The 26,476-nt window shown below is 43.8% G+C and overlaps 1 protein-coding gene across 2 annotated transcripts in view; it reads left to right on the top strand.

Moving 5' to 3' along the window:
* The first annotated feature begins 9,821 nt into the window (after window positions 1-9,821).
* Window positions 9,822-26,476, top strand: part of LOC120052345 (zinc finger protein 609-like) — a 164,574-nt gene continuing 147,919 nt past the window's right edge. The window contains exon 1 of one of the 2 annotated variants that reach the window (XM_038999198.1): window positions 9,822-10,228. The gene's annotated coding sequence lies outside the window, so the exon portion shown is untranslated. The remainder of the gene's footprint in view (window positions 10,229-26,476) is intronic. The other variant, XM_038999199.1, reaches the window with a different exon arrangement.

Raw genomic sequence — 26,476 nt, 5'->3', positions numbered from 1 at the left:
AGAGACAGAGAGACAGAGAGACAGAGAGACAGAGAGACAGAGACAGAGACAGAGAGACAGAGAGACAGAGAGACAGAGAGACAGAAAGACAGAAAGACAGAGAGACAGAGAGACAGAGAGACAGAGAGACAGAGAGACAGAGAGAGAGAGAGAGGCCTCTTTCCTTCTCTTACTACTCTGAGCTGGCTTGGGTTCCACAAAGCATGCTGTGAAATGTCAACCGAGTTGTACAGCAGGAAATGTCCCTGTACATTGGAGGTTTAGATGATGTGGAGAGAGAAGAAATCTACAATCTTATGTCTTTGCGTAACATTTGCTGCAACCCGACCCAAAAGAGAGCTTAAAGAAGAGAAAAGATGTTATATGATTTAATATCGGATTCTTTAAATAATATAAAGTCACTCCTCTCTTCTTCATGTCTCCGGTATTTTCCAGGAACGAGACACCGCTGTGCTGGAACATTCTGAGGAGGTCCAGGGAGGCTAATGAAAACATTCTGGAACGTTCTCTCATCTGATCCGTTTGAGTGTGTGGCACATTATCAGGATTCCTTTGTCTCCTCAGTCTACTGTATGACTGGCACATGGATATAAAGAGAAAATAACCCCATTCCCTATGGCACTCTATTCACTATGGAACCCTATTCCCTATGGAACCCTATTCCCTTTGGAACCATATTCCCTTTGGAACCCTATTGCCTATGGAACCCTATTCCCTATGGAACCCTATTCCCTATGGCACTCCATTCCCTATGGAACCCTATTCCCTATGGAACCCTATTCCCTATGGAACTCTATTCCCTATGGAACCCTATTCCCTATGGCACTCCATTCCCTATGGAACTCTATTCCCTATGGAACCCTATTCCCTATGGAACTCTATTCCCTTTGGAACCCTATTCCCAATGGAACCCTATTCCCTATGGAACTCTATTCTTCCATACGGCACCCTATTCCTCCCTATGGCACCCTATTCCCTATGGCACCCTATGGAACCCTATTCCCTATGGAACCCTATTCTTCCATACGGCACCCTATTCCTCCCTATGGCACCCTATTCCCTATGGCACCCTATGGAACCCTATTCCCTATGGCACCCTATTCCCTATGGCACCCTATGGAACCCTATTCCCTATGGCACCCTGCTCCCTATGTAGTGCACTACAGAACCCTTATAGGCACACTATGAAAGGAATAGCGTGTGATTTGGGACGTAGCCATAATATGTCTCTTTATGCTGTTCCTCATTCCACAATTCATCAAATTCTTTAGTACACTTCAGAATTCGAGTGAAATATCTGGCATGTCAAAACCATACTCTCAACAGAGAATACTGATATGTGTGTGGGTGCACTAGTTTAATGAGGTAATAGCGTAATCCAATGGAAACACATACATTGTGTCCGGAACAGCCGATTCAGATTTCCCAAACTGCTGTTCCCACTTCCCAGGCTTATCTTCCCACTGTATGGAACAAGCCACGGAGCAACCACACCAACAGCATGGGTTCATCACCGGGGATTTTCCCACTGTCACTGGGGAGTCGTCCGTCCCTTACCACCCTGGTTGGTCATGCTTTTGTTGTGCTAGTGAAGGGTTGGCGGTGGGTTGCTGGTGCCCGGTAGGGAAACTGATGCTCCAGGGGGAAACTGATGCTCTGGGGGGAAACTGATGCTCTGGGGGGAAACTGATGCTCTGGGGGGAAACTGATGCTCTGGGGGGAAACTGATGCTCTGGGGGGAAACTGAAAGTGTGTGAACTTTTGAACGTCTGGTTCCTCCAGGCTGGTTGTTTTTTCTCTCTCTCTCTCTCTCTCTCTCTCTCTCTCTCTCTCTCTCTCTCTCTTTTCTTTCTCTTTCGTTCTCCCCCACCCCACCCATATGTTACGTTAGAGACTTTCAACAAGCTCCTTTGTGTGTTGATGCACATGTTCATGCATGTTAGCTTTGCATGGGAACTCCAGACAGAGGCTTGTGTGTTGAGAGAGAGGGCCCTTAGCCACCTGTGCTGTTGACATACCTGGACATCTGTTGACACCTCTCTCAGAGCAGCGAGAGGGTAAGGGGACATTCTGCTATGTTTTAATTTGGAATGCTTACGTATTTGTGTATGTGTATAGTGTGTATATACAGTATATATAGTGTGTATGTGAGTGTGAGCCTGTACTTGGGGTCTTTGAGTGCGGCCAGCTGCTGAGTTGACAGGTCTGCCTCCCGAGGGCCGCTGCTCTTTGTCAAACCAGAGAGCTCGCCTGTCAGCACTCTGGGGCTGAGTGCTGCGCTGCTATTGGTCAAGTGGGCCAGGGTACTGTAAACATCGCACAGGAAGGAGGCGACACCGACACCGTCCCTCTACTACCTCCAGGGGCATCCCCTTACTACCCCAAGTGGGGGGTGTCCCCCTACTACCCCGAGAGGTGTCCCTCTACTACCCTGAGTGGGGGGCGTCCCCCTACCACCCCAAGTGGGGGGTGTCCATCTACTACCCCGAGGGGTGTCCCCTTACCACCCCAAGTGGGGGGCGTCCCCCTACTACCCCGAGGGGTGTCCCTCTACTTCCCCTAGTGGTGTCCCCTTACCACCTCAATTGGGGGTTGTCCCCCTACTACCCCGAGGGGTGTCCCCCTACTACCCCGAGGGGTGTCCCTCTACTACCCTGAGTGGGGGGCGTCCGCGTCCCCTTACCACCCCAAGTGGTGGGAGTCCCCCTACTACCCCGAGAGGTGTCGCCTTACTACCCCGAGGGGTGTCCCTCTACTACCCTGAGTGGGGGGCGTCCGCGTCCCCTTACCACCCCAAGTGGTGGGAGTCCCCCTACTACCCCGAGAGGTGTCGCCTTACTACCCCGAGGGGTGTCCCTCTACTACCCTGAGTGGGGGGCGTCCACGTCCCCTTACCACCCCAAGTGGTGGGAGTCCCCCTACTACCCCGAGAGGTGTCGCCTTACTACCCCGAGGGGTGTCCCTCTACTACCCTGAGTGGGGGGCGTCCGCGTCCCCTTACCACCCCAAGTGGTGGGAGTCCCCCTACTACCCCGAGGGGTGTCCCCCTACTACCCCGAGGGGTGTCCCCCTACTACCCTGAGTGGGGGGCGTCCCCCTACTACCCCGGGGGGTGTCCCCCTACTACCCCGAGGGGTGTCGCCCTACTACCCCGAGGGGAGTCCCCCTACTACCCCGAGGGGTGTCCCCCTACTACCCCGAGGGGTGTCCCCCTACTACCCCGAGGGGTGTCCCCCTACTACCCCGAGGGGTGTCGCCTTACTACCCCGAGGGGTGTCCCCCTACTACCCCGAGGGGAGTCCCCCTACTACCCCGAGGGGTGTCGCCCTACTACCCCGAGGGGTGTCCCCCTACCACCCCGAGGGGTGTCCCCCTACTACCCCGAGGGGTGTCCCCCTACCACCCCGAGGGGTGTCCCCCTACTACCCCGAGGGGTGTCGCCCTACTACCCCGAGGGGAGTCCCCCTACTACCCCGATGGGTGTCCCCCTACTACCCCGAGGGGTGTCCCCCTACTACCCCGAGGGGTGTCGCCCTACTACCCCGAGGGGTGTCCCCCTACTACCCCGAGGGGTGTCCCCCTACTACCCCGAGGGGTGTCGCCTTACTACCCCGAGGGGTGTCCCCTTACTACCCCGAGGGGTGTCGCCTTACTACCCCGAGGGGTGTCGCCTTACTACCCCGAGGGGTGTCGCCTTACTACCCCGAGGGGTGTCGCCTTACTACCCCGAGGGGTGTCGCCTTACTACCCCGAGGGGTGTCCCCTTACTACCCCGAGGGGTGTCCCCTTACTACCCCGAGGAGAATCCCCGTGCTACCCCAACCCTCGCTCTTTACGGTGAATAATAAGGTCTATGGAATAACAACATAACACTGCCTGTGTTCATACTGTACCTCCTCTCCCTCCTCATCCTCCTCTCCCTCCTCATCCTCCTCTCCATCCACATCCTCCTCCCCCTCCTCATCCTCCTCACCCTCCTCATCCTCCTCTCCCTCTCATCCTCCTCTCCCCCTCATCCTCCTCCTCATCCTCCTCCCCCTCCTCTCCCTCCTCATCCTCCTCTCCCTCCTCATCCTCCTCTCCCTCCTCCAATCCTCCTATCCCCCTCATCCTCCTCTCCCTCCTCATCCTCCTCTCCCTCCTCATTGCTAAACCAGACCACGTGGCCCCCACCGCTGAGATACCTGTACAGGGCAGAGTCCCAAATGGCACCGTATTCCCTATATAGTGCACTACATTTGACCTGAGCTGGGGGAGGATGTGGACTGTGTGGGGGTATACTCTATTCAACGTGCATTAGAGAGGGCAGATAATGCCTTTATGGAGTATATGCCAGGCAGAGTGTTTACGTTTTGTTCATACTAGTGTGTGTTTGTGTGTGTGTGTGTACGTGCAGTACCAGTCAAAAGTTTTTGAACACTTACTCATTCAAGGTTTTTCTTCATGTTTTACTATTTTCTACATTGTAGAATAATAGTGAAGATATCAAAACTATGAATTAACACACATGGAATCATGTAGTAACCAAAAAAGTGTAAAACAAATCAAAATATATTTTATATTTGAGATTCTTCAAAGTAACCACCCTTTGCCTTGATGACAGCTTTGCACACTCTTGGCATTTGCTCAACCAGCTTCATGAGATAGTCACCTGGCATGTGTTTGAGACAATCAGTTGTGTTGTGACAAGGGGGGGGGGGGGGGGTATACAGAAGATAGCCCTATTTGGTAAAAGACCAAGTCCATATTAAGGCAAGAACAGCTCAAATAAGCAAAGAGAAATGACAGTCCATGATTACTTTAATCCATGAAGGTCAGTCTGTAAGGGGTGCGTAACTGGTGGCAGTGAAGTCAGACGCAGGAGAGCAGAACTAGGTAAATAGCCGGAGCAGTTTAATTCCAAAACCAACGGCATAAAGAAATAATCGACATGGGTACAAAACCTGACGCGCACCAGTAAACATGTGCACAAGCACTTACAAACAAACAATACCGCACAAGGACATATGGGGAACAGAGGGTTAAATACACAACATGTAATTGATGGGATTGAAACCAGGTGTGTGGGAAGACAAGACAAAACAAATGGAAAATGAAAAGTGGATCGGCGATGGCTAGAAGACCGGTGACGTCGACCGCCGAACGTCGCCCGAACAAGGAGAGGGACCGACTTCGGAGGAAGTCGTGACACAGTCAATCCGGAAAATGTCAATAACTTTGAAAGTTTCTTCAAGTGCAGTTGCAAAAACCATCAAGCGCTATGATGAAACTGGCTCTCATGAGGACCACCACAGGAAAGGAAGACCCAGAGTAACCTCTGCAGCAGAGGACAAGTTCATTAGAGTTAACTGCACCTCAGATTGCAGCCTAAGTAAATGCTCCACACTTGCTTGGGCCAAGAAACACGAGCAATGGACATTAGACCGTTGGAAATCTGTGTTTAGGTCTGGAGTCCAAATTTTAGATTTTTGGTTCCAACCGCCGTGTCTTTGTGAGACGCGGTGTTAGTGAACGGATGATCTCCGCATGTGTATTTCCCACAGTAAAGCATGGAGGAGGAGTTGCGATGGTCTGGGGGTGCTTTACTGGTGACACTGTCTTTGATTTATTTAGAATTCAAGGAACACTTAACCAGCATGGCTACCACAGCGTTCTGCAGCAATACGCCATCCCATCTGGTTTGCACTTAGAGGGACTATAATTTGTTTTTCAATAGGACAATGACCCAAAACACACCTCCAGGCTGTGTAAGGGCTATTTGACCAAGGAGAGTGATGGAGCATCAGATTACTTGGCCTCCACAATCACCCGACCTTGACCCAATTGAGATGGTTTGGGATGAGTTGGACGGCAGAGTGAAGGAAAAGCAGCAAACAAGTGCTCAGCAATTTTCGGAACTCCTTCAAGACTGTTGGAAAAGCATTCCTCATGAAGCTGGTTGAGTGAATGCCGAGAGTGTGCAAAGCTGTCAACAAGGCAAAGGGTGGCTATTTTGAAGAATCTAAAATACATTTTGATTTGTTTAACACTTTTTTGGTTACTACATGATTCCATATGAGTTATTTCATAGTTTTGATGTCTTCACTATTATTCTACAATGTAGAAAATAGTAAAAAAATAAATAAAAACCCTTGAATGAGTAGGTGTGTCCAAACTATTGACTGGTACTGTACGCGGGTGTGCGAAAGGTGCTTCTGCAGTGCAAATCTATTTAAGAGGACAGGTTGTGTGAGAAGTTCCTCTTTCATTTGTGACATCAGTGGCTCTCTTTGTACATGACAAAAGGTATGACAATGACACCGAAGCTCAGAACCCTCCCTGCCTGAATATCACCATTTGATGTCCGCCTTCATGCTTGTCTTACATGCATCCTAAATGGCATCCTATTCCCTACGCAGTGTACTACTTTTGACTAGAACCCTACGGGTCATGGTCAAAAGTAGTGCACTACGTAGGGAATAGGGTGCCATTTGAGACGCATCCCTTCTTGTCTTTCCCTATTTTGAATCACACGCCATTTCTCGCATCCTGTTCTTTGTTGCCCTTCTCTGTCAAATTAAGCTGTCCACAGAGATAAGAGAAAGGGAACATCTGCAATGTGTTGCTAGCTAAGGAAGTGCTAGCTCCGCGTACTGCATTGTCGGTTTACCATGATAATGCGGCACAGATGACACAAAGGCAGGGAGAAAATCAGGAGGCTGGCTCTGCCTTTATCCCCCCCTTCATTACTCTTCCCCATCTCCCTCGAACAGCTCATTAGAATGACTGATTCATTAGCATAGCGAGTGCTAGCGAGCGCCAGTCGGACCAGAGAGGGGAATCAAATGAAATGTAAATTCCGCTCCAGACTTCCCTAGCTCACGATGAGACGGGCATTGATTAAAAATGTAATCAGGAGTAAAAGACACACACACCCTGCCTTGCATTCATGTTCTCACACAAACACGTACACACATACACCCACCCTAATGTGCATACACACATGAACACACACACACACCCCTACAAAGGTGATCAAGCCTGTAATGACTGATTTACAATTTTAAGCAAGTGAAATGTGTGTTCCTGACACAGCCTGTTAATTTATGCTGAGTCCTTGTGAGCCTTACAGATAGCACGGCATAAAGCCTCTGACTCTGAGAGCAAATCAACAGTGATATCTGTTCCCTAACTGTGCCGTCTGCTGTTTAGCACTGAAACCAGAGATAGAGAGAGAGACAGACAGAAAGGCAGAAAGAGACAGAAAAAACCCCATCCCTGCCTGCTTCAAAATGGAAGCTGTTCCTGTGTGTGTGTGTGCGGATGATAAGGGAAGCCAGCATGAGTGCAGTGTGCACAGAGTGGAGGAGGCAACGAGAAGATGGAGTGCCAACCCTGACTGCCGCCCTCACTGGGTGAAAATGAACCCATTAATTCAGTTTCCCCTGGCCTCCCTGTGCCCGCTGCCTCTGAGAGCCGCCCAGATGATTCCCTCTGTCATGTCAAAGGCAACATTATCATATCCCTGTTGCCTGGGTAACCGGCTCGTAACGCCTCTGTGGAGCGTGGAGAGTGAGCATCGTCCCCCCCCCCCCATCCCCCTTCCTGCTTTCCCTCCCACCTGACAGAAGGCGAGTAAATACAAGAGGTTATCTCTGCGCTGCTGTATGACAAATAGCATGACACGTTTGCCTGTCCTGCAGCTGATGCCTGGTTTCTCTCTAACAATTAGCCTCAGTGAGCTCTGTGCTGAGGCATGGGTAGACCTTGGACAGCCTGCTCATTAGTACGGCTTTTCTGCTGGAGTTTAAACTGGCAAGATCTGCCCTCACTTCAGTAGCCATCTCAACTGTGAAGATTAGTGTTAGAGGGTAATTATGTTCCATCCTTATTCAAACCATTACTCACTTTTTTTTGTTACAGACATTCACACACTTTCCTTCTCCACTGACTGGACCCCAACTGTGTTGTTTGGGTCATTTTCAGACCAGTAATTTTTTTTATTTAACTAGGCAAGTCAAGAACAAATTCTAATTTACGATGACAGCCTACCGGGGAACAATGGGTTAACTGCCTTGTTCAGGGGCAGAACGACAGATTTTTACCTTGTCAGCTTGGGGATTCGATCCAGCAACCTTTCGGTTACTGGCCAAACGCTCTAACCACTAAGCTACCTGCCGCCCCAAATCCGTAGTAGTCTATCACTGAAACTGGATTGAGCTGAACAAGTATCACCACTACTCAATTAGAAGTGAGTATATGCACCCGACTGATATTTGATTACCCAGATAAGAAACATTTCACTAAAATCTAAATCAAATCAAATGTATTTATATAGCCCTTCTTACATCAGCTGATATCTCAAAGTGCTGTACAGAAACCCAGCCTAAAACCCCAAACAGCAAGCAATGCAGGTGTAGAAGCACGGTGGCTAGGAAAAACTCCCTAGAAAGGCCAAAACCCAGGAAGAAACCTAGAGAGGAACCAGGCTATGAAGGGTGGCCAGTCCTCTTCTGGCTGTGCCGGATGGAGATTATAACAGAACATGGCAGAGATGTTCAAATGTTCATAAATGACCACCATGGTCAAATAATAATCAAATGACCTTAGCCCTTGTGTGGATAGAGTTAAAAGTATCATTTTTTTTGCTGTGACAAGGCAACTGCAGTTTTATTTGCCATTCACCTGTTTTTGGTATCTTTGATATCCATAACTGTGCTGTCAACCTGAGGAAATAAACAAACACAATACTCTGCATTAAACCTCTATGCAGTTGAGACAGAATCCAGAAATAATGTTTCAAGTGTATTTATATGAAACAGACTCTATGTGGATAATATAAGATAAAATCCTGTGAATTTATATGACACAGACTCCATGTGGAAAATATAAGATAAAATCCTATGAATTTATATGACACAGACTCCATGTGGAAAATATGATATAAAATCCTGTGAATTTATATGAAACAGACTCCATGTGGAAAATATGATATCAAATCCTGTGACTTTATATGAAACAGACTCTATGTGGATAATATGATATAAAATCCGAGGTGTATTTTTTTGTAGAGTAGCCTTGTTATCTCATCTTAAGCACAACGTACATGTGTGATTTTGACAGCCCCCCCCAAAAATAAATAATGGAGCTATGTCTCTTCTTTTGCCACGCATTTACAAAGAACCATCTTTTTCCTGTCATGTCAATAATGAAATCATCCAAGTCCCCATAGGATGTCTCCCGAGTGGCGCAGCGGTCTAAGGCACTGCATCTCAGTGCTAGAGGTGTCACTACACACCCTGGTTTGACTCCAGGCTGTATTACAACCGGCTGTGATTGGGAGTCCCATAGGGCGGAGCGCAATTGGATTAGGGTTTGGCCGGGGTAGGCCGTCATTGTAAATAAGAATTTGTTCTTAACGCCTAGTTAAATAAAGGTTAAATAAAATACAAATATTTAAAAAAATAGGAGACTCATTCACAAAACATCCCCAATCCCCTCCATGATCTTGTTCCAGTTCTTCTCAGCTGGTGTTGTACCCATAGAGATAGATAGAGGACTCATCTTGCTATCGGTGCCTTTATAGCGTCTGCGACAGCATGGCCGGCGCCATTGAGGCTTTACAACCCATACGAATCGCCACCCAGTTGACTACTTTAAAATGGCGGAAATGTGGTGGAAGCCCTCAATGGCGCTGCCCGTGCTAGAATGGCCTTTTTGGCCACTAGAGGCCTCTATCATTCTCTATGGTTGCATCTATCGCCTCAAGCGGTTCAGTCCACGCAGCTCTTTTTTCCTGAATTTGCAAGTGGCTCGTTCTGCTTGTTGGTTACATTGTATCGCTCCCCTCAGCATTGAACGATCCAAACAGCCATCAAGAAATGAGAGATTTCAACGAAATCAAGTCCAGGAATTAAACTGGTGAGGAAACTGCCAGAATATCGGATTTTACAATTTGGACTACAGAAAGGATATGCTTTATTTCCAACCAGGGCTTTAAACTGAATTTGAAATTCCCATCGTAACCGGTATTTTTGAATTTTCAACGGGATCTCAACGTGTGATGGCAGCAGCCCAGTGAATTAGCCGTTCCATTCCCCTGGCGTTGGATTTCTTGGGAGCACGTTGATTGATTTGTCTGTGTATATTTGCACATTGGGGGGGCGGTGGGCATCAAAGTGGTTTTACCTTTACTATCAGGATCTATGGAGTGTACGTAAACATTCGCTGGATTGGGTTTGTCAAGAGGGTAAGTTAGCCAACAACATTAAGTTTTATACTAGTGAAGGAATTTGTTCTATACTTTAGAACACGGGACTTAGCTAGCCTGCTAGTTAGTAAGCGCATGAGCTAGCTTCGTTAGCTAATGCTAACCTGTAAAGCGCGCTAGTTAACTAGCTGACAGTTAGCTTCTCTGGCTAACAACTGCTTTCGTGCATTGCTTTGGTGAACCCCTCTTTGTCTGAGGACCCAGGAGGAGCAGCTATTTCCACACAATCACCCGGCATGAGTTATTCGCCTCTTGTCCTAAAATACTGTTCACTAGCCATATAATTATCATAGTAGGATAATGCCCTGATGTAATGTGTGCATTTGTGGGAATAATGTTTAGCCACTAAATACATGTTCAACATGGACTCCGATGAGGACATTGTAGGACTGTAGCAGCTAGGATGAAACTGGCCATTTAACAAGCAGTTTAGATAGCAAGTTATAATATTACATGTATTAACTATATCATATATATATATATATTACTGACGTTAGCCATTTAAAACATATCTATGCTATACCAATGCTTGTGTACACTTGTCATGCGTTTCCCTAAGTGACTTGATGAGATATTGCTAAATATCCACATTTAGCTAGCTAGCTACGTTTGACATTTTAGTAATTTTAGTAATTACTAATTTCGCAGATGCGCAAGTCTTATTCAGAGCAACTTACATTACTTAGCTAACAGCGTGTCTATCAAAAATCAAGTTGGTGTTTTTTTGTTGTTGTAGTTTGCCTCAGCCTTTTGCAAAGAACATGCTGACATGACGGTTATTAATTGTACCAAAACATACAGTACCAGTCAAAAGTTTGGACACACCTACTCATTCAAGGGGTTTTCTTTATTTTTTTACTATTTTCTACATTGTAGAATAATAGTGAAGACATCAAAACTATGAAATAACACATATGGAATCATGTAGTAACCAAAAAAGTGTTAAACAAATCAAAATATATTTGCCTTGATGACAGCTTTGCACACGCTTGGCATTCTCTCAACCAGCTTCACCTGGAATGCTTTTCCAAAGTCTTGAAGGAGTTCCCACATATGCTGAGCACTTGTTGACTTGTTCCTTCACTCTGCCGTACAACTCATCCCAAACCATCTCAATAAGGTTGAGGTCGGGTGATTGTGGAGGCCAGGTCATCTGATACAGTACTCCATCACTCTCCTTCTTGGTCAAATAGCCCTTACACAGCCTGGAGGTATGTTGGGTCATTGTCCTGTTGAAAAACAAATGATAGGTCCACTAAAGGCAAACCAGATGGGATGGCGTATCGCTGCAGAATGCTGTGTCACCAGCAAAGCACCCCCACACCACCACCTCCATGCTTCACGGTGGGAACCACACATGCGGAGATCCTCTGTTCACCTACTCTGCGTCTCACAAAGACACAGCGGTTTTAACCAAAAATCTAAAATTTGGACTCATCAGACCAAAGGACAGATTTCCACCGGTCTTATGTCCATTGCGTGTGTTCCTTGGCCCAAGCAAGTCTCTTCTTCTTATTGGTGTCCTTTAGTAATGGTTTCTTTGCAGCAATTCGACCATGAAGGCCTGATTCACGCAGTCACCCCTGAACAGTTGATTTTGAGATGTCTGTTACTTGAACTCTGTTACTATGTGAAGCATTTATTTGGGTTGCAATTTCTGAGCCTGTTAACTCTAATGAACCTATCCTCTGCAGCAGGTAACTTTGGGTCTTCCTTTCCTGTAGTGGTCCTCATGAGAGCCAGTTTCATCACAGTGCTTGATGGTTTTTGCGACTGCACTTGAAGAAACTTTCAAAGTTCTTGAAATTTTCTGGATTGATTGACCTTCATGTCTTAAAGTAATGATGGACTATCGTTTCTCTTTGCTTATTTGAGCTGTTCTTGCCATAATATGGACTTGGGTCTTTTACCAAATAGGGCTGTCTTCTGTTTACCAACCCTACCTTGTCACAACACAACTGATTGGCTCAAATGCATTAAGGAAATAAATTCCACAAATGAACTTTTAACAAGGCACACCTGTTAATTGAAATGCATTCCAGGTGACTAGCTCACGAAGCTGGTGGAGAGAATGCCAAGTGTGCAAAGCTGTCATCAAGGCAAAGTGTGGCTACTTTGAAGAATCTCAAATATAAAATACATACTTTGTTTAACACTTTTTTGGGGGTTACTACATGATTCCATGTGTTATTTCATAGTTTCTACAATGTAGAAAATCATAAAAATAAAGAAAAACCCTTGAAAGATTCGGTGTCAACTTTTGACTGGTACAGTATGTTTTGGTACACTAAATAACAGTGATATCAGCATGTTCTTTGCAAAAGGCTGAGCCAACCTACTAAAAAAAACGTTTTACTGGTCCTGTATTTCACAGTATTTGCCTTGGGGAGCCATCTTACCTGACTCTATAAAGGGCTCCCAGACTACCCAACATGCTCCTTGGTTGGATTACTCAAGTCAAAGAGGCGTGGTGAAATCACAGGTCTACCATCAACATTTATTCAATCTATATTTCTTTGTGTTAAGTTTGCAAGGCATTACTGGTTAGGGCGTTTTGGCCAGTAACCAAAAGGTTGCTGGATCGAATCCCTGAGCTGACAAGGTAAAACTCTGTCGTTCTGCTCCTGAGCGAGGCAGTTAACCCACTGTTCCCCGGGTGCCGAAGACATGGATGTCGATTTAAGGCAGCCCCCTCCCCCACCTCCCTGATTCAGAGGGGTTGGGTTAAATGTGGAAGACACATTTCAGTTGAATACATTCAGTTGGACAACTGACTAGGTATCCTCATTTCCCTATTATTAACAAAACTGCCATCGATAATAGCCAGTCTACCAAGGAGGCTAGATTTATTTTAACAGTGGTTATTGTTGCTGTTCTTTGGTCTTGGTGACCTGAGGTTGATCCCCACTTTGGGACCTCACACTGCCCCACCCCCTCCCCCCTCCAATTGCTACAGTGGTGTTAGAAGTCGGATTACCTGGTATGGTCATCACAGGCAGGCGTGTGAATTTGCTTTAAAAGAAAGTCATACTTCCTGTTTGGTGTTAACAAACCTGCCACTTTGATTAGCCTATTCATCTGCTCCCCCAAGGGAGATGACTTTTTTCTTGGACTAATGGTTATGTCCGCAGCCCTTGATCTTGGCGACCTGTGTTCTAGACTCTGTCTCCTCTGGATTGTTACAGTATTGTCTATGGTCCTCTGTAGCTCAGTTGGTTGAGCATGGAGCTTGCAACACCAGGATAGTAGGTTTGATTTCCCGGGACCACCCTTAACGTAAAATGTTTGCATTCATAACTCTTAAGTCGCTTTGGATCAAATTTAAAAGTCTGCTAAATGGCACATTACTGTCTAGCAAGTAGAATGTTTTGTTTTCTCTCTTGGTGCATTGTCTTAAAAAAAAAAAAGATTCTCCCTGCTGCAACTTGAGGAACTACAAACAGGCTTGTTATGGTCACCATGTTAAATCCTGCAGCTGGTTGTGATCATGGGATAAAGTGTGTACAGCATCCAGTACACCTAGTTGCCCTCAACGGCATGCCACAACATTCTATAAAATCATTTTTAAAGGTTTAAGACAAATTCTGAAATGAAGAACCAAGTAAGTTTGTGTTCTGTACCCAAGTCAAACAATGTTTACAAAGTGTTTACAAAGACTTTTGTAAGTCACAATGTTTACAAAGACTTTTGTAAGTCACATGAGGGTCGTTCAATGTCATTTCAGTAAGCCATGACACCCACTTTCTCAGATTCTTTTGAATTCATTTCTAGTTAGTCACCAGTAAGATAAGCATTCCGGAAACATTATTTTGTTGACGTGCAGTTGGAAGCAGCTACTCTTCCTGGGGTCCGGCAAAATTAAGGCAGTTAATACAATTTTAAAAACATTACAATAAATTCATTACAGAATTCACCACACACTAAGTGTGTGCCCTCAGGCTCCTACTCCACTACCACATATCTACAACACAACATCCGTGTGTGTGTGTTTATATGTATGTGTGTGTTATATATATAGTGCGTATGTTGTGTGTATGTATGTCTGCGCCTATGTTTTTGTTGTCACAGTCCCCGCTGTTGCATAAGGTGTATTTAAAAAAGAAAAAATCTGATTCTACAGCTTGCATCTGTTACCCGATGTGGAATAGAGTTCCATGTAGTCATGTCTCTATGTAGTGGAATCTTTCTAAGCTTGCTGTGTTATTAACAGATCCCCCATCTCACCCTGCTATCTGCCTGGTTAATCTGTGCTAAGTGGAGTTGAAGGCAAAGTAGGCCTGGGTGGTATACCGTATTTTACTGTACACTGGTATTTATGCACGGAACAGTTTGGGTTTTTACTTGACCTTCTTTCACTGTATTTGAATGTTTGATTTGTTAAATGTGGCGTCCATTTTTTAAAATACTTTACTCCGCTACTTGAGTCATTCCTCTCCTCCCTCTCTCTCTCTCTCCATGTCCTTTCCACACAGACCTAGTCCCACCCCCTGTCAATCAAGCAGTGTGTTTGTTATTGCTTGACCACCAGACACTTGTGTTCAGTCTGCAAGGTCAACGCAGCACTGATGACTATTGTGTTGTTTCCCCTTTGATCTTAACATAAATCCACAAGCCTCCTATAATTACAATATGCGTTTGTTTATTAATCTGCCCTCAGATTACATCTCTGACCTGCTCACATTAAATGAGTGTCGGTGATGGCTGTGCCCCGAGGAGGCAATCATATGGATATTTTGTCTCCGATCTAAAAAAAAAACTTGTCTGGGACGGCTAAATCAGGGCCAAAATAGTCTAGTGGCTTTATGCTATTTCAAAATGTCTGATGTAGAATCTTGCCATCACCTTTTTAATAGGCATAAGAAACCAGGCTAACTGAAATAGGCCTAGCCAAATGAATGACGACAACATAGCTAGACTTACATGTCCTCTATAGGCTACTGCTCGAAAGGCTCAGCTTTCATTCTAGCTCAGATATGAGAAACATTTCACCGCCTAGCACACGCCACAACACGTCATGAACTGTTCTACCTTATGCTGAACACATTAGAAAAATCATGTCATGATTACGCCTCAGCTTTACTAGCTCAGATATGAGAAACATTTCACAGCCTAGCACACGCCACAACACATCATGAACTGTTCTACCTTATGCTGAACACATTAGAAAAAATCATGTCATGATTACGCCTCAGCTTTACTAGCTCAGCTCACTGCTCTTTCAGGGATCTCCGGCTGTCCCCTGCTGGAGCACATAAATCCTATCTGGTGTGTCATCAGTCGGTGTGCAGCCAATGGGTCATTTAAGTGCAACCGATCCTGTGAAGGAATACTGTCCGTATCACAGTTTAGTCTTCAGTACCAACAACGTGTAGAGGCACTCACACTACACCTAACACTGCTCGCTTTGTCCGTGTAGGGGGTTAAAAGAGCAATGTTCCAATCAATATCACAATTATCCAATAACTGTGGTTCACTCAGTGGTTCACTCAGCAACCAATGGGGTGGGGTTAAAAGAGCGATGTTCCAATCAACATCACAATTATCCAATAACTGTGGTTCACTCGGCAACCAATCAGGTCTTTTGATAATGTGACAGATGTAGGCTAATGATTGTACTTTCAAAAAAGAGAAATGGTTAAGGGGACCAACATTCTACATCACGTGTGAAAAAGTTGAGCCAATAAGAAACCTTTCTACCAACCATTTGTTTGGGACAGAGTCTCCCAAACACAAATGCAGTGTTTAGTTAATCTAATCGTGGAAAACAGATGGCCGCTAATAGCGGTTCCTCTTTTATCGAGCTATATTTCAGTCACTTCAAACCATAGATCAGAAAGAAATACCGTCCCAAAAAATACTGGGCGACTGAATTGCAATAGACTGTCATATCCTCAAACAAAATAAAGAATAACCCCTGGCTGTTGATCATATGGTGGGGTTGTGAACAGTTTCTGATATTAAAAGCCTCAAACTTTTTCTATGCATATCAGAGTTAAGGTTAGCCAATGGAAAAGGGAGAAGGTTAGGCTACAGGCCTAAGTCAGGACTGAGCTTTCTCATTATTAGATCATGTGACGTCTCATTTCAATAGTTCCCCTTTTGTAGCCTACAGCCTATATGGGGATTTACCAACAACTAGACTATAGGCCTAGGTGACCTCAATACACAATGGCCCTCTTCTTCTAGACAATAATCCTTAGTATTGAAGAGCCTTGATTTTTTTCCCCCCCCTCATTCTTTTTATTGGTGAGAAAGGGTTTTGGAGCTGGGAGGCCATTGGACAGTATTGAGCCGCAAAACTGATGGTACACCGCAACTTTTTTTAAACGACTACCCATATAGGCCTAATGTCTCTGAGCGTAACTATTAAAGTTTAAAATGGCAAATACAATAAAATGAAAATGGTAGGCCCGATACTAAAAATACACCACAGTCCCACGGGCCATTAGCGTGCAATGTAATTCACGGCTGCCATAGCAAGTAGAGGACTTTGATTGCTGTAAGCGTTAGACAAGGCCTACATTCTGTCATGCAACCACTGCTTTAAAATACTCACTGGAGATGTCCTGGGGGGGGGGGGCCTTGCTACTTGTCAAAGTCTTTGTAAATGTAAAGCTCCTCAAAATGCTATTGTTTATCCTCTATCGTAAGTTGTTAATAAGGAACCTTAACTCCTTGAGGAAAAACTATTTGAGTGCCATCCAGTTCGTTAGCCTATCAGTTCACATTTCTTTGAATTAATAAAAAGTGTTTTCCGTATGTAAAACAATCACAAATAAAAGCCTGAGGTCAAATTATAATATTACTTTCTCATAGCCTCTGGAGGATTAAATTAATCAATTGCCAACAGAAAAATCCGAGTCCTTGGTTACACCAATATGATCCTTCTCATTCTAAATTCAATTGGTTGTGATTAATGATCGGAGATACGAGCCTGGGGTTGCTGTCATTCCAAAACGTTAGTTGCTCGCTTTCTGGTCGACCTCTCAGAATGAGGGCCAACAGATGTACAGTGAGATCGGGCAATTTCAGTTTGCTTTTTACTCTGACAACAAATCTCCTCTTCCATAGGCCACCTGGGTCTCAGCCAAGAGGCTGCATGATAGCAAGTGAAAAGAGAGTGAGACTTAGCTGACCTTTATACTAAAGTCACCTAGCGAAGGATATCAGCGACCTTGTGACGCACCAATGGAGTGATTTAATCAGATCATAGGTCTCAACTAAGATAAATGAGGGCATGAATTGGCAACAACAATGAAAAAACACTGTCACAAAAAACACAATAACAGCAAAATGTAGAAGGTAGTTATTTTACACACCGATGAAACCTCAGGATGTAATTTTCAACAACGACTCCATAACATGCCCAAGGCCACGCTAATGTTAGTCATGATATTTCTGATTCATGCAATCGATGTTGCATGCAATGTTCATGGTCTAGTCACATAAACGCTAAAGGATTTGCCTAACTGGATACGAGCCACTTCAGAAGGTAGAATAGGCTTCTCTGGTCTGGGAGGTGAACAAACATTACGCTATGTTAATGAATCGCTGCTATCGCCACGGTTATGTTTGTCAGTGAGAAGCATTTAGGCCTATTGAAAGAGAGCATAGCACAAAATGTAGGCAATAGGATTAAACTACAGTGTACTTTGATACATGTCTAGTCTTCAAAGTGTCTCTGAAAAATGGTTATCAAACAGCCAGACTAGGAGTCTATGGAAGCACTCCATAATAACGTTGAAATGTATTCAGCTTAAGGTCTACAGGTAAAAGGGTCACGGTTCTCCTCTGAGAATAAAGACGGCTTTCGCTTTGAGGATGGATACGCTGGAGAATGTATTTGTACAATGACAGAAATAGGCATAAAGGATTGATGTCTCTCTTTTCACTGATTGAAAAATCTCTGGGACTACAATAAATAAGCTAATATCCATTGTCCAAGAATAATATTGAGGAAATGGTCTAGAACTTACAACATTCTTCCTAAGCCCTCAGCCTAGACGCTTTTTATATTCTCCAGTCAAACAGGAAAGTAGCAGCAACACCTCAACAATGAAGAGGTGTGAGTGGGCGGTATCACACGCCACGGCAAACAAATAGACAAGAAGCAAGTAAGCCAACATCTGCCTTAGGGCTGGGCGATATGCCCACAATATCATGTCATGGTATTTTTCACATTTGACAGCATTTTATGTTTCTGATTTAATAAAAGTTGTAAATTTGTTTTATGAGTAGTGAGTGATCCTAGGGTGGCAAAACATATTCTAAGTGTCTTTCTCCATTCTGATTGGTTTATACTGTTCAATTCAACTTCAACCAAAAATAACTTCCTGCATTTCCATCAATTTCTGCATTTCCTGCACTCATTTGAGCTCATTTCCACACTGCCACGATATGGGCAAAAATACTAGGCTTTATTTTAAACCAAATGTTGCAATTTGAGATTTAGATCAAAACTGGGTAGGAAATAAAGTGTTGGTCAGTGTTTCCTAGGGGACCCTATAATCTTTGGCTACATTGTTTTGGTGAGACAGCGTGGTATGGAGAATCCTCACGACCAAGTGAAGAACCTTGTAGTGTGTGACCCCCCCTCCCCCTGCCTGTGCCACATCATTTAGTGTGCTCAACACCACGTTGACAAGACCCCCCCCAAAAATACAGAAAAGATGGTCGTTTAATGTGAGACGCTCAGAGATTTTTGAAAGTCGTGTAGTGAACGGACGGGCTTAAGTTGTCATGTTCATATTGGTTTACCAGGCTTAAGCTAGGCTAGTTAGTCATCATGGCTGTGCCATGGTAATTGTATAATCGCGTAACTGACGTAATTTCATTTTCAAATTGACAAACTTTTACCCAATAAGCAGTAAAGTAAAAGTAAGCCTAGTTCACATTTTAACAGCTGATGTCAGGAGAGACGAGAGGAGAAACACTAGCCAGTTTTTAGAATTTTTCTAATTACATTTTTTGAAATACCTTTATTTAAGTAGGCAAGTCCGTTAAGAACAAATTCTTATTTACAATGATGGCCTACCTAGTATCATGAAGTGTATGCACCCAATAACAGTACCAAAAACAGGGTACACTGACGGTCAGGATTGTTTGTCTAGGTGTCTGAAACCTGTTTCCTGCTTTAACTAGCCCAGTATTTTAGTCTATCTTGCCTTAGCAATGCTGGCCTGTATGACCCGGAGCTTAGAAGCTTTGATCAATTGCAAAACATCTTGTGAAAATCAATTGCATTGTTAACCTTGCAATATGAGTTTAGGACTGTCTATGATTGTTTATATTCCTTGCACATCCCTTTGCATAATACAGCTCTTGACAAAACCAGCAGACTTTCATAGTCAGGAATAGGTGGATGTGAATCGTGTGTCAGCTAGCACAGGACTTCCATTTGGCTACACATTTTAAAATAATTTGCCAAACAAGTGGTATTGAGCTCCTGGAACAACCACCATAAGAACAGCCTTTGAATAAATCTGCCCTAATGAAGCTTTCTTTCCATCTATTCAGAGTCCCTAACGGAACCTTCTTCTCGAGTGCCTTGGAGGGTATTCAGAGTCTTCCTTTCAGAATGCATAATGGTACTACTACTGAGAAAATGACTGGGTGTTTCTGAATGCATAATGTACCAGGGGTGCCGTTAGGGGAAAATGTGGCACCGGACATTTTGACTAGTAGCATTTTAAATTGAACAGACATTGAGAAATTTACCAGACCTATATGCATTTTGGTGTGTAACCTGATTAGGCCGTCCACCCACAGTGCTCGGAATAACAGAAAACACATTTTAATTACGGTCATTCATCTAAACAGATCTCGATGACGTAACACGACCTGCGTCCTTCTTACAGAATTCCGATGCGCACTTTGAAAATGTTATAATAACTGCCACGTTTACTGTTTTCCTCCGCCAATCAAAATCACTAGCCTATGTCAATCTACTACCCCCCCCCCCCATAGTAGAAAACTATATTCTATGGGTCGGCATGCCGTTCTGTGTACTCTATGGGTCGGCATGCCGTTCTGTGTACTCTATGGGTCGGCATGCCGTTCTGTGTACTCTATGGGTCGGCATGCCGTTCTGTGTACTCTATGGGTCGGCATGCCGTTCTGTGCCAGAAAGAAATAGCCTACTTCCAAACTCACTCTGGGACAGTTGTGGGACCGTAGATCTGAAATTCGTACAACCAGTAGGGTACATTAAAACAACTTTATAAAGCTGTTGCAACAGATCTGAACGTTTAGCTTAAAATGTTAAACTATTATTTCTGCAGCGATGCGCGCGCGAGGCAGTAGGGATGCGCGCGCGAGGCAGTAGGGATGCGCGCGCGAGGCAGTAGGGATGCGCGCGCGAGGCAGTAGGGATGCGCGCGCGAGGCAGTAGGGATGCGCGCGCGAGGCAGTAGGGATGCGCGCGCGAGGCAGTAGGGATGCGCGCGAATGTTCGTTCCCGTAATGCAATAAGCAGGAAAACACTGTTGTCAAAAGCACACCGCACATGCGAGCGGTTTCATGTGACAAGAGATGAAAATATCCATTCGAAATGTTGAAAGAGGGGAGATCTAAAGATGCTACAACTAGCATGGGTTGCTAATATAACTAGGAATGTGCCTTTGGCTACTGGACAATGAAAGAAAGTTGATTTTAGAAAACCACTATGACATGAGAGAAATAAGACTGGTTTCAAATGGCATATGGAAGTCTTTATAAAATAATTGCCTCCACGTTTGTATGGTCGGATTTGACTTTGAAGCAAGGTAAGACATGCCTCATAATATGAAGTGAAACGCTCCGTTTTCAAAATGCACACGGCCTCCGGCTCTTTTCAAAGTGATGTGACAACGCTGAAGCCTGCTTGTTGTTGCATATAGGCTCTGGAATGGGAAGCGCGCGGCAATTACCATTTGAGGAAGAAGATTTATTTTTTTTAGCTATTTTTAATCGTGGCCAACAAAATGGCTTTTAACACGTGATTGCATTTAGAATTTGTTACGCAGTGACTGGGCTTATAAAAGCACATTTGGCTCCAGCAGGAATGAAGGAGCTGTTTAAGAAGCTGTAGCAGCAGCTCTCGCGCTGTCTAACAGATTTTCCGCTCATAAGCTCTGTATCTGTAGCTGTATGCTTTGCGCGTGTCATAAACACAACTAATGAAAACGTAAGCGGCAATTTAATTCCACTAAATTAGGCTTATTAACCTATTGACCGGTCAAATGTATTTCCTTCAATGAATGGGATTAAAAAAGCATTGTTTTGCAATGGGATTTGTATTTCTTCTCCCAGACAATTGGCAAGTGTCAGTTGTATTTATTGTCTTTAAAAAATGTAAATAAATCACCCAAAAGCTGGCTATTACCGGCTAACGGAAACCCTGAATGGGTCACCTCCTACTGAGGTGACTGGGTGTTGATTCAAAATGATTTTTTTATTTGAGGTCTTTTAATGTCTGATACTGTTTGTTCAACTATCGAAGCCGTCATGGATGGACACTTTTAACCATCGCTGGTAATGCTAAGATATTACGATCATTCATGACTTTGCTTGGTATTAGTAGAATTTGTAAACTAATCTACCATCTTGAGTGTCTTACTGCCTATTTAAGCATAACCAGGGGATTTCTGGGATTCTCCTCCACTTGGTTATATCTCCGTTAAATCATTTAAATAGAGTTGTGTTTTGAAGGCTGGCTGTACTCCTCAGCTCAGAGGGAATTAAAAGTGCGGTGTTTTCCATTAGCGCCGGCTGTCGGGTACCGAGTTCCTGACATCCATTACCCCTTGCGATGTAAGTTCAAATCCTTCCAACGGTGTGCAATAACAAGCAAAGAAGATCTTTGAACTGTGGACTCACATTTATTGCGGTATTGTGTTGGGAAGAAAAATGCAATTATCACCTTGAAAATGAAGAGGTAGGGGCTCAATTCAATCCAACCCACATTGCAGTATTTACTCAGTAGCTCTTTTTTCCAATGAAAAAGTGAGTTTTTTTTCATGAAAATGGCTCTTTAATTTATTTTAAGATAAGGTGGGCTATTAAATAATTGTTTCTGTTTTAGTAAAATACATAGTTTTGAAGAACAAACATCATTGTGGCAGTTAATATCTTGCAGTAAAACTAACACTTTAATCTCAATTATTTTTTATTTAACCTTTAACTAGATAGGTTAATGTAAAAAATGTATATTTTTCTTAAATGCTCTCTTACTTAGAAAATAGTCCAGATCATATAGGCCTAGACAATATCGCAAAAAACTAACAATACACTGAATTCATACATTTGAAATTGTAAACACATTTTTCCAATCTGGGAGGTAAAGTGAATAAAGTATTAAATCATTTTGCTGTGTATTTCGGGTGTAATCAAGGCATTATGATGTATCAGAGGCCACCAAAATAGAGCTCATTTCAGAAAAACAAATTCAACCAAGGGGGACAACCCCCCCCCCCCCCCCCCCCCCACGGTCCCGGGGGAACCTAGCTGGCTACTTTTTCTGTTTGGCTGGCTACTTTTTCTGTTTGGCTGGCTACTTTTTCTGTTTGGCTGGCTACTTTTTCTGTTTGGCTGGCTACTTTTTCTGTTTGGCTGGCTACTTTTTCTGTTTGGCTGGCTACTCTATTAACTTGTGGAAAATGCTTAGTGTTCTTCTCTTCCTTCTTCTGACGCTGCGTCTGACAGCAGAGTGACAGCCAGTAAGAACTCAGTGTTGAGGAAAGAAGGGAGAGTAAACTGAAGAGTACAGACCTGTGACAGGAGTCAGGACACTGCTGACAGGCTTGCAGTGTCTCATCTGCAGCTTTAGGCTTGCAGTCCCATCAGTTACGGCCCGTGTATTGAATGTCACACGGCTCTGGTTCCATAGCCCAGCCAGAGCCTTCTGGAACGTTCCGTGATGGCTGGCAGGTGGGTGTGAGGATGTAAGCCTAGGCCCTACGACGTCATTCGGCTCTGTGGTTAACACTGGAAGTCACAGTTCACCACAACATTCTTCATTTTTGATTGACAGACCACATAACCTGTCCACAGTTAACCTCTGTGTCTCTGGTACTTAAATGTCATCAAAACCTTTTCTCTAGGAATGTTCTATCGTGTGCCAATTTGGTGTCCAGGCTTATTGTCTCTGGAGGGTGGAGGAAAGGCAAATGTTTTGAGCATCGGACTGTATTTCTCCCCTAGATTACATGAGGGCCTTTAAAGAATTTCAGACACGTTCCTTTTTGAATACACATCACTGTGGCAATAACTCTTGTCCTGCGCTCCCCAGTGAGTACAGTTTCTCCATAATAAGCAGGGTTGAAGCTTTGTTCCTTAGGCTGATGTGATGAATGAAAGTGTTTTTTAGTTAGACGCCCTGAAGATACTGTGAGAGAGGAATCAGGCAGCTGAATGAATCAATAAGATTGAGTGCCCTCTAGAATGAGAAGTAGCTTTGTTTACAGTTTAATGTGGGATTATTTTGGTAATGTCGCTGGCTAGGATTACTGGGATCGATGGAACAAAACCTTTCTTGTGCTAGGCAAAATTGTGATGGCGCAAACTGACTTTACAGCCTGCTCATTTGCAATCATAACTATGGGTTAAAGTTGCACTATGCAGAAATCGCTCCGCCATTTCCTAGTTACTAAAATTCTAAGTCAGCCTAATTTCAGTTTGTGACAAAACAAGCAAGTACGGTGCAGAGAATCATTGTTCCATCTAAACTGCTGTGAACTATATTTTCCATAACCAAAAATAGATTTCAGATGTTTGAAGCTGCTGTACAAAAACGAAAGTAAAAGACGCAAAAAACAAAACTTAAGAACGGGAAGCATAGAAATTGTCCGTATAGAATAGATCTACCGCTTCTTATACTTTGATTTCAATGAGAATGACAGATCTATAACACAAATTCTATGCGAATTTGGCCGGGTAGCCCAGAAAAGTGACATATTGCAGCTTTAACCCTATGGCATTTCCACACAAGCACTGTACAATTACATAATTGTCTGAAGGATAGCCTATGGCCTGCAAATAAAAGCCTATTGTGTTTTCACTTTGTCTGTTGCAAAAAACCTGTAGAGTTTCTTCAGATGCGTTAGTTGCGGACTAGTCAAGCCCGGTCTGCTAGCAGTGTGGATTTGTTAGACCAGGCCTTATTGATTTAGGCTAATAGGCCAAACTGATGAAGTCATTCTGAAGCTAGTTAGTTGAAGCCATTGAAGTAAAAACAGATTGTCAGTTTTGAATGGATTCCAACGAATAGCTTATTAGTACCGGGAAGTGTGGTGATGTTGCCATCTTGTTAAATATGGCGTAGACATCTCATAGCACTGAGTGCTAATTGGAGGATCTAGGGTTTACAATGAGATGAGACGCTTTAGGATGACGTGAGCCAGTTAATTACTGGAGTCAATGCTCGTACTTGACATCTTGAAATAAAGGAGACTATTCTCACAGCCTTGTATTGTTGCCCTAAGTTGAAAGCTATCATAGGGTACGTTTTGTGTGTTTCTCTTTCAGCTAGCAATCCAACATTACGTTTGCAAGCTAGCTAGCTGAAAGGGAAGCAGAGAATCGCACGGCTAGTTCTTACTGAAGGGTACGCTTCTGAATATGCTTTTTCTGTTTCTGAATGGTGTCAATACAGCTGTCAAAGAATTACTGTTGTATTTTATATCCAAAAATTGTTAAAGAAACTATCGATCCTTTCAAAAATGAGAGCCACGTTCAGGGTTGGAAATTAACATTTGCCAAATGCGGGTAGATTTTGTCATTGGCAGATAAGAATATCTATTTCAACAGAGCATTTGGGAACAGTTTTTTTTCATGCAAAGGCCACGTGTAGAAATTTGTTGAATTGACAAAGGCTATTAATGATGCTTCAACAAAGTACTGAGTAAATGGGTCTGAATATTTATGTAAATGTGATATTCCTTTCTTTTTTTAATCATTTGCAACAATTTTCTAAAAAACGGTGTTTGGTTTGTCATTATGGGATATTGTGTGTAATCCATTTTAGAGTAAGGCTGTAACGTAACAAAATGTGGAAAAAGTCAAGGAATCTGAATACTTTCCGAATGCACTGTACATACATACATAAATACAGTTGAAGTCGGAAGTTTACACATATACTTTGGCTGGAGTCATTAACTTATTTTTCAACCACTCCACACATTTCTTGTTAACAAACTATAGTTTTGGCAAGTCTATGAGGACATCTACTTTGTGCATGACACAAGTAATTTTTCCAACAATTGTTTACAGACAGATTATTTCACTTATAATTCACTGTATCACAATTCCAGTTGGTCAGAAGTTTACATACACTAAGTTGACTGCCTTCAAACAGCTTGGAAAATTCCAGAAAATGTCATGGCTTTAGAATCTTCTGATAGGCTAATTGACATCATTTGAGTCAATTGGAGGTGTACCTGTGGATGTATTTCAAGGCCTAACCTCAAACTCAGTGCCTCTTTGCTTGACATCATTGTAAAATCAAAAGAAATCAGCCAAGACCTCAGAAAAAAATTGTAGACCTCCACAAGTCTGGTTCATCATTGGGAGCAATTTCCAAACGCCTGAAGGTACCACGTTCATCTGTACAAACAATAGTTCGCGCAAGTATAAACACCATGCGTCAACGCAGCCGTCATACCGCTCAGGAAGGAGACGCTTTCTGTCTCCTAGAGATGAACGTACTTTGGTGCGAAAAGTGCAAATCAATCCCAGAACAACAGCAAAGGACCTTGAAGATGCTGGAGGAAACGGGTACAAAAGTATCTATATCCACAGTAAAACAAGTCCTATATTGACAACCTGAAAAGCCGTTCAGCAAGGAAGAAGCCTCTGCTCCAAAACCGCCATAAAAAGCCAGACTACGGTTTGCAACTGCACATGGGGACAAAGATCGTACTTTAGAGAAATGTCCGCTTGTCTGATGAAACAAAAAAATGGAACTGTTTGGCCATAATGACCATCGTTATGTTTGGATGAAAAAGGGGGTGGCTTGCAAGCCAAAGAACACCATCCCAACTGTGAAGAATGGGGGTGGCATCATCATGTTGTGGGGGTGCTTTGTTGCAGCAGGGACTGGTGCACTTCACAAAATAGAGGTAGGAAAGTTATGTGGATATATTGAAGCAACATATCAGGTCATCAGTCAGGAAGTTAAAGCTTGGTCGCAAATGGGTCTTCCAAATGGACAATGACCCCAAGCATACTTCCAAAGTTGTGTCAAAATGGCTG

The sequence above is a fragment of the Salvelinus namaycush genome, chromosome 8 (assembly GCF_016432855.1).
Source record: "Salvelinus namaycush isolate Seneca chromosome 8, SaNama_1.0, whole genome shotgun sequence".
In the NCBI taxonomy this organism is placed as follows: Eukaryota; Metazoa; Chordata; class Actinopteri; order Salmoniformes; family Salmonidae; genus Salvelinus; species Salvelinus namaycush.
Note: the sequence above shows the minus strand (reverse complement) of the source record. Positions and strands in the feature narration are given on the sequence as shown.